We start from the raw sequence: 11,892 nt of genomic DNA, 5'->3' as shown, positions 1-11,892 counted from the left end.
TAACTATATATATGATCCAGGTTTAACAGGAACGAGCATTTAACTATGCATGACCATATGCTCTGATGGTTAATCCCATTTTGACACAGGTGTCCATGATTGACACCAATGCGCGGTCCCAGTCAGTTTGGCTGTGAACGTGGTGATGCAGAGTGTAGACGCATTGATTGTTGGTGCTAGGAGTTCAAGTAAGTTCGATCCTTTCCCTAGCCTGAAACTCCTGGTACCTGTTCATACGTCCTAGCCCTTTCATTACATAATTTCCATGTTTATTTCATTGCATGTTTTAATAAACAATACTTCGATTCCTGCATGCATTCCCACTATACTCTGGTAACTAGCCCAAACTTGGAGTTGGAACAGCCACTCATATTTGCGTACCTATACAAGTACCACAAATGGAAGGAATGGGAACCTTGTACTGGCCTAATCTAACTGTTCCTTTATCTGAAAATTTCAGCTCACTTCTAACCCTTCCGCCGTTAAAGAGTCCATTGGAACTTATTTCAGAACTCTTCAGGAACTCTTCAGTTATCAGGAAGAAACGGAAATATGAACCTTTGCAGTCTTCGAGGTGGAGAACCATATTTTAGGGACAGAGGCACGGCGACACCGCACAGGTCTTCTCGGCGATTTGGATCACTAGTATAGTAACGCAAGCCCTCCTGTTACCAGCTGAGGTCAGGTACGTCTCGAAGCGCCTCCAGACCTTCAGTGGTGAAAACTATTAGTCGTAATTCCTCAGGTTTATCGGCCACCACAGTTTCAACACCTGCTAGAAGTATACCCATTTTGGTCTCATTGCAGTGTAGATTCTGAAGCGCATTATCCAGCCCCATAGGTGCTGGTGAAGAAGCTTCTTTATTGTCTCGGTGATGGCAAGAGATTCCAACAAGACTGAAATGTGAACCAGTACCTGTGAAACTAGCATTTATATCAAATGAGGCAAATCCTTTCAGAACAAATGAGCCCCCAAACCAAAGGAGCATTTCAGCACATGCTTCAACCACACACAACCCATAGTTCTAGCCATAGCCAAAGTTCAAACAAGCCATACTACAACGGCTACATGGGTAGGAATATGGGACCAGGGGAAGGGGTCCGACGCTCATTTGAGAATTATTGTGCCGACCGCATTTCCTGTCACTACCGGTGACAAAGTCAAGTAACACTAACATTTCCTTCACTACCGCGGCGACAAAGTTCAGTACCGCTCACATTCCCCATCACTCCCGACGACAAAGCTCAGCACCACTAACATTTCCTGTCACTACCGGTGACAAAGTCAAGTAACGCTAACATTTCCCATCACTCCCGACGACAAAGCTCAGCACCGCTAACATCTCCTGTCACTCCCAGCGACAAAGTACAAGTTAAGTACCGCTAACATTTCCTGTCACTTCCGGCGACAAAGCTCAGTACCGCTAACATCTCCTGTCACTCCCAGCGACAAAGTACAAGTTAAGTACCGCTAACATTTCCTGTCACTTCCGGCGACAAAGTTAACACGCGTTCAGGCGGGGGTCAAATTGACCCCCTAAGGTTTTTCCAGAGTGGTTTCCGAACGGCGCGGCGTGGCCGCGCTAAATTTTGCACAGCTGTAAACAATTAAATAGCAGATCGTTTGACATCAAAAACTTAGATGTAACTTGTAAGGTCGCTGACCTATGGCAGGTCAAAGTCAGGTCATGGTTTCAGCGAAGGCAATTTCTAGGGAATCCTTCAACCTGATGTAACAACGGAGTGTTAGACGAAGCCATACATCTCTGAGATGCTTTCTCAGGCAACGCAACAGTCAAATGAGCAAATTACATTGACCTAAGGTCATGTATGAAGGTCAAACCAAGGTTTAAATCAAGCTGTTTTGCTACCCTAGCGCCTGCTGTACAGGATAGTTTTTGGTGTTCTGTAGGCGTACATTTTCGTGCCTCGTCGTCTTGCATGCCACCCGTCCGGGACCAGAGGCTTCGCGCGCACAACATGGGAAAGCGAGCCAGCCGGTCATGGTCGAGGGCTCCCCCCCCCCCCCCCCGCCCGCGAACAGACACGTCCATCAGGCCGGGAGATGAATGCAGCTCGGCTCGACGATCCGGCCGATCAGCTCACGTCGTGAAAGCAACGCCAGGTGCTTCGCTCCGGAACAGCCATGACGGCGGCCCACCTGCCAGAATCGTTCATCGCGCCAAGAGGAATGGAGGCGAGAGCGGGCGATCGGCGAAACAACATGCGCACAGGAACACGCAAGCAACATGTTGTGAGGACGTTTGCTGTTTCGCCCCACCAACCCCCGTCGCGCCGACGCCGCCGTTGCCCCAGATGCCATCAGAAGGGCCACGCCACGTGGGAACTGGGCCAGAGGAACTTGGCCAGGACGCGCAGGGCCCGCCCGAGGCGAGAGCGGGCGGGCCCTTCAGCTCCTTCAGCTCGCGGTTCGTGACTGATTGGAGCGCTCTGTCATCGGCAGCAGCAGCGTCATCCTCAGCTGGGCAGCTCAGAGCAGACTCCAAGCACGCTGGACTGACACCGGGCACGACATCGCGCACTAATGGCATCGCTAAAATGAGATGGTTTGGTTACCTGAAATGAATCTTGAAAAGTCCGCGATCGACAGGCCAAGCGGCCTTTTAATTCCTGATAACCATTGGGTAATGTGGGTAATTTGGTAAGTCATAAGTTAGATTAGTCATCTGAGCAGTGTCTGGATTAACTGAAGTGGTGCATCAGCTTTACAACACATAATAACAATAATGTGGTATATTTTGTACCACCAGGTTCATACATGTCTTCAAAAATGCAGCTATAGAAACACAACACACACAATCAAGCATAGTGCAAGACAGCAGGCAAAGCACTCAACGCCCTGCAACTAGCGGCCCAATGCCGCCTTACACTAAAATCATGAATAAAAAACCTGTGCCTTTTACATTACCAACATGTTAACAAATGGCTACCGTACACACAAACAGCACCGTGTACAATACACTTCTTTAGCTTTCGTGCATACCACACAAAGGCTTCAAACACAAATAACTAAATCCAACATGCACCGCCCCCAGCCCCCACAAAACATCAATAAGATGAGCTTAGAAATAGCAAGCGACACGCAGCGACGTGAGTCAAGGTTGGTGAACTCATTTTGTCTCTTTCGCGCCGCACATTTGGCACTTAGCGAAAATGAACAAAAATGAACGCAAAAATGAAGTGGCGATACACAGGAATGACAGGGGGCTGGCTGTCTTCCAGGATTTGCGGTGTACGTAGGGACGGTGCGCATATCCTTTCCGAGGTTTTTGGAGAGTGCATAAGCCCGGTACGCAGCCACCTTCTATTTGGAGGGTGTGTAAGCCCGGTGCATGACCACCCTCCGTTTTGGAGGGTGTATAAGCCCGGTGCGTAGCCGCCCTCCGTTTTGGAGAGTGTATAAGCCCGGTGCGTAACCACCCTACGTTTTGGAGGGTGTATACGCACAGCCATATCAATATATGGCCCATGATGGAGGCAGCAGGTCCCAAGCTGTTGCATCTTCTGATTTCATTTTGCCTGAAACAGAGAGGTAAAATGAGTTTTTCCAAAGCCTGTTTTTTCTTGTCAAAGAGGAGTACAAAATATGTAATTTTACCTCGTCACAATCCTGGAGTACAACATTTCCTGGTATACATTATACCAGGAAATGGCAATTTTTCCAACACTGAGTTAGAACTTGTTGATAATGTCATATACTCGTTGATATATATGACTCGTTGATGGAACTGATAACGTCAACCTGATGTTTTGAATGCACGACTCAAACGTAATTTCTGAACTCACCTGACCGTGCCGCATGCTGGCAACGTGTGTCCCAACAGGCATGCGGTCAGTCCGTATGGATGTTCGTACGGCTCAGCACACTTTGATTCGGTACTTCACCTTGTACAATAACAGCCACACACGACGAAACGCACGGCACTCACACTACCGCCCGCACGCATGCAACTGTGGTACTGTCGCTGCCAAATGCTGCGCCGCTTTCAATTTGCTGCCTGTGCGGGGTCTCGGGCCCTCCCCCTCTAATCACAAACCACCCAAAAATGACATCTCTGTGCAACTTGCACTAAACATTTATACATATACCTGCTTTAAAAAAATTATGCTGTATGTGACCATTTGCCACTCAAACTGCGATGACAGGGTCATAATCAAAGCACACAAGTGAAACGATCTTCTGCCTTTGCTTGCGCTAGTGGACCACAGCAGCCACTCTAACGCACCACTGAACTGGCAAACGCAGCTAGCGTTCCCTCTGCGCACGCGGGTTTGTCTCTCCGGCCTGCGAGCGGTCCAGAGGCGCGCCGCCCCACGTTCGTCGCCCGGCCCTATGCGTCGCGCCGCCGCGACCGCCGCGCGTCGATTGGTCTGCGGCCGAGCCTGGCGGCGGCGGCGGCGGCGGCGGCGTGGTCCTGCACGCCGGTGCTCCCCAGTCTGGCGGGACAGGTCGCTGGGTGCGGCGTCGGCGGCCGGCGCTGACAGGCGGCCCGGGCCGGAAGGAGGGGGTCGGGAGAGCTGACTGGAGCATGGGACCGCCGGACGCCAAGAGGGTCATGGGACCACCAGACTCCAGATGGACCTTGGGACCACCAGATGCCAGGTGGGTCAAGTGACGCACAACCGGACGTGGTTCTGCGCTTTTGTCGAAGCTTAGTATGGACCCTGTTTCATAGCGAATTGCATTGCGCAAGTGAGCTGTTTGGAGCATCCAAACACGTGCTGCTTTCACATGTTCACTCGCCTTCTGATTCACCTACCCATGGTTGGATGGGTTCCAGTCCCCTGAGGCGCTCACTAACTGCCTCCGACTGGGATATCCTGTGACCGGTAGCAGCGTCAGTGTCACATACGACTGGCTTGAGTCGTACCTAACCAATCGCAAACACTGAGTCGTTCTGACCGGCAAGCAGCCTGACTGGGTTCCAGTCCTATCCGACGTACTAGAGGACAGTATCTTCGAACTGCTGCTTTTTGTTGGCATGCAAATGCATGTACTTATGCAAGTCTGGGTTTCAAAGGGTTTGCGCACAAAAAGTGTGGTTTACGAAATTAAGTGTAAACTGTTTGAAACACATGTGAGAACATAGTCTATGACGGCAAGTCCATGCACCCCATTTATTTAAGATATATTAAACACCTGCGAGACGCTAAAAGCAAAATAGGAATGCCTCTTTCGGTGACATTGTTTTTGGCAAAACACACTCAGGCTGAAATTCATGGAAGATTCAGGGCAATGCATCATATGCCCTTTTTAGACCTCAAAGTCATCTACAAAGCACAGGTCCACTCAGACAGAAAAATAAGTAAATCTGTTCTGATAAAAAGTCGGCGCCCAAAGTAGGTCGGCGTACAGGGCCCATCATGGCCGGATACGCGAACGTGATATGTGCCTTGATGTGTGACGCGTGCCAGCTTAAAATCGTTTACATGTATAAGTGGTGCCTGACGCGTGATGCGCGATGCCTGTTCAATTGGAATTTGCTTGCATGTGTAGTTGATGCGTGATATGTCATGCCTGTTTACTTGGACACGTTTGCATATTGGAATGAAGCGTGATGTGTGATGTCTATTTACTTGAATTCGTTTGCATGTGCACGTATTTGTCACATATTCTAATCCTCAGTTATATATGCGCTGTATCGTAATAATGGCTGGCGATAGCGCGTTGTCTAATCCCCTGAATGCTGGTGATCTGTAGAAATTGAGGCTCACTGTGTAAAAAAGCTGAAAAATCCAGTAGAATCATAGGTAGGTATTTCTAAATTTGCTTCTGCTATTCATTTTGATAAAAGTATGTTGCCGAAATATCACGATAAACTAAAGTATAATGATAGGAATTTGGGTATATGAATTTACCAAATCGCATTTAATTTCGCTAAAGGCTTTTAGTACTGTCTTGCCTGAATGTGTTCTTTTGGGAAAATGCCCTGGGTTGGTCAGAGCTAAGCCCATAAATTCATTGGAAAATCAAGTCAATCAAATCAAGGCCCATAAATTCATTGGAAAATTTGTACGGCCTGGAAGTGCAGCAAATAGAGCGCAAGGCAGTAGGTAGGTACACCGGAGTCTTTTTATTCAAATAGTACCTACATGTCATGGGTGTTACGTGCATCATAGAATCGACGACTTCCTAAACTGTTACCACCGACATAAGAGCCATCAGAATTGATTGGGGACGTCATCTACCCTGTAAATGAGGCCGACTCAGAAATGTGTTATACTGTTAACGGTCCCCGCTGCAGTCAAGCACATGACACGCTGTGAATCGGAAAAGGAACCGATTTTAGGCACAAGGTACATTTTAGGCACAGCCAAGCTCAACAAACTGAAGGAAGTGTTTGGGATAGATAAGATACACAATTCAGAGCACCGTCGATAGACCGTGAAGCGATTGGTGGAATTCTGCCGTTGCGTAGCATTCGGGTCTAGCCAGATTTAATAGTGGTTAGCATTATTTCCTGGCTGAGGTTGTGTGTTCCAAGGGAGGAGCTAGCAGCGGAAGTAACGCGCCCTGATATCCCCGAAACCACAATTTGCTAATTGGTAGGCCAAAGCTCTCCTAACCACCGAAGAGGACCAGGACCGACCAATCAACCCTCCCGGCGGTTAAGTGGTTAGAGCGCCTGTGTACCATTTACGTCGTTCTGGATTTAACTGCTAGCATCTTTCGAGGCCAAGACTTGTGCAAAGCTTTGCCCCAAGGTAGTTGACGCGCCAAATTCACACACACACACACACACACAACACACACACACACACACACACACACACACACACACACACCACACACACACACACACCACACACACACACACACACACACACACACACACACACACACACACACACACACACACACACACACACACACACACACACACACACATATATATATATATATATATATATATATATATATATATATATATATATATATATGTGATATATAATATATATATATAGATAGATATAGATAATATATAAATAGAGAGAGAGAGAGAGAGAGAGAGAGAGAGAGAGAGAGAGAGAGAGAGAGAGAGAGAGAGAGAGAGAGAGAGAGAGAGAGAGAGATATATATATATATATATATATATATATATATATATATATATATATATATATATATATAAACCTGCATATGTATGCCTGCATACAAATAATATATGCCTGCGTACATATATTTTGTTTAAATCGGAGGGGAATCAGCACATTAATGATCTTTTTGGATATTTTTCGATATACCTGATTAGAGCTTTCGCTTTTTCTCGATGTCCGTTTAAAATAGCACCAAAGCTGACGGTAAAAATAGTGTATAGATTGTCGTACTGCATGGCGTGGCATTAGTAATATTTCTCAACGTTTCATCCTTCATTGGACATTTTCCAGAATGAAGGTCTTAGACAAGGCCGATATGATCTCGTATTTGTAAAATTCAAGTTGTGCGACTGTTCTAATATGGATTTCATATCTGCATACATCAGCTTTTTTTAAAACCGGTATATCACAAGCGTACTACATGATATCACAATGCAGACTTAACCATTCACGAATTACATATGCTCATCATTGGCAGGCAACAGCGTTCATCCGCAACGCACAAAACACTCAATGTTCCGGCGCCCTCCGCCCTAATGGTGGCCCTTCATACAGATGGAGGGTTCCACGAGTTTTTTTGTTTATTGATGGGAGGTTCCCATTCGCGAATGCGTGTCACTTTAAGAGCGATTAGTCTTCGTCTTTGTGCGGAGCGTGCGATGCCTTATGTGTTGTTGAGCATTTGACCTGCCAGGTGGGTTTTATGTTGGGTCTCTCTCTGTGTGTAAGTACAAGCCGCCGTTTTGTAGGTGCATGGCCAGGCGTCTCAGGAGTGTCCTTTTTACGTGACCAATATTTGCGCTATTGGGTAGGAGCGCATAGTCTCTTCCGTTGCATTCATAGTGATGTATGACGTTTTCTTTGAGTGGAGCCGAATCATGTGAAAAGCTGTCTTGCGTGATGAGGGAGAATCAGGGAGGTTGGACTTTGGTAAAAGATATTAGATGTGATGCTTTCATTGGGATCCTCCGCTCGTCGACCGCCTGGCAAGTACGAGCAAGTGGAAATGTAATTACCTACGTGCGAATGCACTTGGCTGGCATCTGGCAGGTGGAGACTGCCAACCGCCAGGTTCAGTGCGGTCTAGTTCACAGCTGCGTTGGTTAATATGTGCATTGGCGAGAAACGCTATGTTTATAGATGAGACAGTATTAATAGCCTTCTTCCTTGTTGAATTAACATGAGAATCGAGACATATATGTGATATTTCGGCCGCATACCTTTATCCAAACGAATAGACATTACGCACAATGTAGAATTAACAGGTGTATGGGGAGATACATTTCAGCTACATGTCTTTATCGAGGCATGTATCGAATTCGTTTCGATAAATGCATGTAGCCAAAATATTACATCTATCTCTCCATTATCCTGCCAATTCTACGAGGAATAAGGCATCAATGCTGTCTCAGCCTATTTCACATCGCATGTTATATAGTCAAAGGGTCTGGATCGTAGGTGCCAAGGAGAATAAGCCATCCTAGAGCTAAGACTTGAGAGCGCTCATTTGTAGCAGGTTACAAGAAAGGTATTGTTTGCTGCACTACATTTGTTAGGTTAAAAATACAAACTTGCTTGTAGGCTATTGGCACCTATTTACCATGTAAATATATATATATATATATATATGTATATATATATATATATATATATATATATATATATATATATATATATACATAGCGAGAACTAAATCAGATCTTTGATTTCGCAAGCTGTGTGAGTCATGAGTCAAATGATTCAACGCAAGAAATGAGCCTGAACTGAGTCAAATCAAAGCATTTGAAACGGCTTTGACCCGTGAGCTGAATCGGGTCCCAGTGATCCAGTCGTGAGCCGACGCAAAGAATTTGAATCGAGCACAAGTCTGCCGCCAGAATCAGTATTTCCCACCCTTTCCCCCTCCCATTCCACCTAAGGATGTATCAAAATCACGATACCCCTTGACCCAGCCCAACAGGAATTCAGGTTCAGATTTAGTTTTCATTTCACTACAAACCCGTACTTGCACGGTTCGGCAGTGCCGTGTCGTAATATCAAAAGACGCCTGTTTAATCATACATTTCCGTTGCGTGCACACTAAAACCCAGCAATACGCCCCCACGCGACACGAATCAACGGCTGCAAATTAAATACGCGTTAGGTGTCGCTTGCAATGGCATGTGAATTTATGCAAGCTTGCAAGAAATACAAGCCGACGATACTCCTGCACTCCGCCGTAGCAAAGGTGGTGACAGCTTTTATCTGTCCACATTCTCGGTAAAACGTGTCAGATGGCGTCTCGTGTCTCACACTGGCGTTGTGCTGTGTTGCTGATGATGTTGACAATCTGCCCAGGTCTACCTGTGATCATGGCTACGTGGATCACCCACATTTTACGATGCTGGAGAAGGCTGTGCGCGCCAAGCTAAATAGGGTGCTTCAAGGCATTACTGATGCCACCGTGTCTCCGCCTTCCACTGATGCCTCTCGCATCTGAATTTTGGCAGTTTCCGTACTTTGTAAAGTTGCGCGACGCTACAGGCCGCTCACGGCGATAAATAGTATCAAACTATAGAAGGGAGATCAAACAATGTTTACAAGAGCAGCTTTCGGTGCGGCGTGTCTCAGGTGTGTCAGGCCAATGGCGATGTCCGTGTATTTGTTACGATCTGTCTCACGTGCGGTTTGAAACCATGGTGGTTGTCCAAAACAGCACCCCATTTTGTCACAACTCTGTGGTGAGGCATCGCAGTGCCCAAGAAAATCAGCGAGACGGCTTACAAGTCTCCAAGCATTGCCAGCGTGCTTAGCACAAAGGCAAAGGTGCCTGTCGCAGCTAACGTGAACCAAAGTTAATCAACATAATCGTGTGTATTCTGACCTCTTATGAACACTTTTCATCATAAAAATCCGCCAGTGACCTGCTTTGGCACGAGATCTGAAATGCGCAAAAGCTTTGGCTAACGGGAGCAAAGCCCATGAAATGTCGCCATGTCTGCTAAGACATTAAGTAGGTGTTACTCACCAAACGTGTTTTCGTCGCCATGCAACCATTCGCCATCCAACGTCCGCGGTAACTTGTGCTTTATGCTCTTGAGATCACTTAGAAGTCGTGAGATGACGAAAATGTACATGACAAAACAAAAATGCTTCCATAGCACAATTCGCCGACTATTTTCATAAGTCTGGTGACCAATGATGGGTTTTGTTACTGGTTGCCATAACTTCGGAGCATTTGAAGTTTCATACAAAATTAGGTCTCTGACGATGTAAGCGTAAAAGGGGATATGGTAAACCGAATCATGCTATGGGCTGATACGTGAAAAGGGGTGCCCCACAGCGATTGCATTTGGGCAGCACAAATAAAGTCACAGAAGTAATCACTTCATATGCTTTGCTCGTGCATGAAAACTTGATATAAGTGGTAGAATGTCTCTGGGTTTAGCTATTACGTCATATAGTTTGGGTTTACTGCATGTGGTGCATGGCTACGCATGTGGCAAGATCATTTTCCAGTCAGTGCCGACCTGTTGGCGTTGCCTGGACGGCTATCTTTCTTTACTCAGGGGCCACTGGATACACCAGAATTCTTCCAGGGACTCTAGCATACTCTCATTTGGAGAAAACCTCATCCCCGGGTTGGAACGCATGGCCTGCAACGTGCGGTTCGTTTCACGTATTCACCTGTCCTAGTTACCGAAATCTTTTATCTTCACTGGGTTGAAATATTCAAATATTCTTGCTGTGTGCTTGCGTTACTCGCGCAAGCACGGAACGGGAATATACAACAAGAATATATACAATATATACAGGAAGAACACATACAAGAAGAGCATAACAAATCCACCATTCTGTTCCTTATGGAAAATGAGAACATTGCGCCCAAACACACATCAACATAGAAACTTACATGATATTAGGGTTATGTCTCTACCTTTTTTGTCTGTTAAGGAAAATTACTGTTCATTTGGAAAATGTCAATGTATTTTTAGCCTATTTAATGACTTGGAAACATCAAAGGACAGGAACCGCGTTGCTAAGGAACGAATTTGGAATCGAAAGCAGCCGTGCGCTATTTGAGTGCAAACGATTGGCAACCGGACGATCCGTTCCGCCTTGCTCACCATTCCCCCTCCGTTAACAAACCAGTTGGTCCCCTACCCGGGTTCCGCCCAACTCTCCACCACTTTGTTACTCAGCTAGCGGGACGCCGGTTCCGGCGAGCTGGTGTTTACGCGCAGAATATGAACAGCGTTTGAGACGAATTTAGATGGCGCCACTGCATCGCCACGCTACGAGTCTTCCGCAAAGGCCAGGCCATGCAAGTTTGAAAAGAGACCATGCAAGATTCGGGGCAAGGGTCGAAGTGGCAAGGACGTACCCTTTGTTCGCAAATAATGAGTTTTCTTCATTGCTTTGTTTGTTCCAGCAACGTCTCCCCCGCCCCTCCCATCACGCACACATACAGTCTGCGATAGCTGGCGAGGCGAGCCAACCATACTTGGCCGGAATCCACATTCATAGTTCACAGTCCGGGGAATTTGACCTGGCGTTATGGCTGTTACAGCTGCCGGTTTATTTGCTCGTGCCCCCACCTGCCGAAAGAACGGTGTGGTGTTGATGTGCGGTCGACTAACGTCCGGTGCAGACGAGTGCTGGCACCGGCGGGGTGGTCCATATATACCAGGCTCTGTGTGTAAACTGACAAGGCGGACAAAGGGGCGTCTGATGGCGCCGCCTGCACTGGTAACTTCTGCGGGGGTACCACCGCCTGAGCTGGTACATGCTGCA

Source organism: Pollicipes pollicipes, unplaced genomic scaffold (assembly GCF_011947565.3).
Source record: "Pollicipes pollicipes isolate AB1234 unplaced genomic scaffold, Ppol_2.1 Scaffold_4740;HRSCAF=5597_pilon_pilon_pilon, whole genome shotgun sequence".
NCBI lineage: Eukaryota > Metazoa > Arthropoda > Thecostraca > Pollicipedomorpha > Pollicipedidae > Pollicipes > Pollicipes pollicipes.
This window is presented reverse-complemented; position numbering follows the sequence as displayed.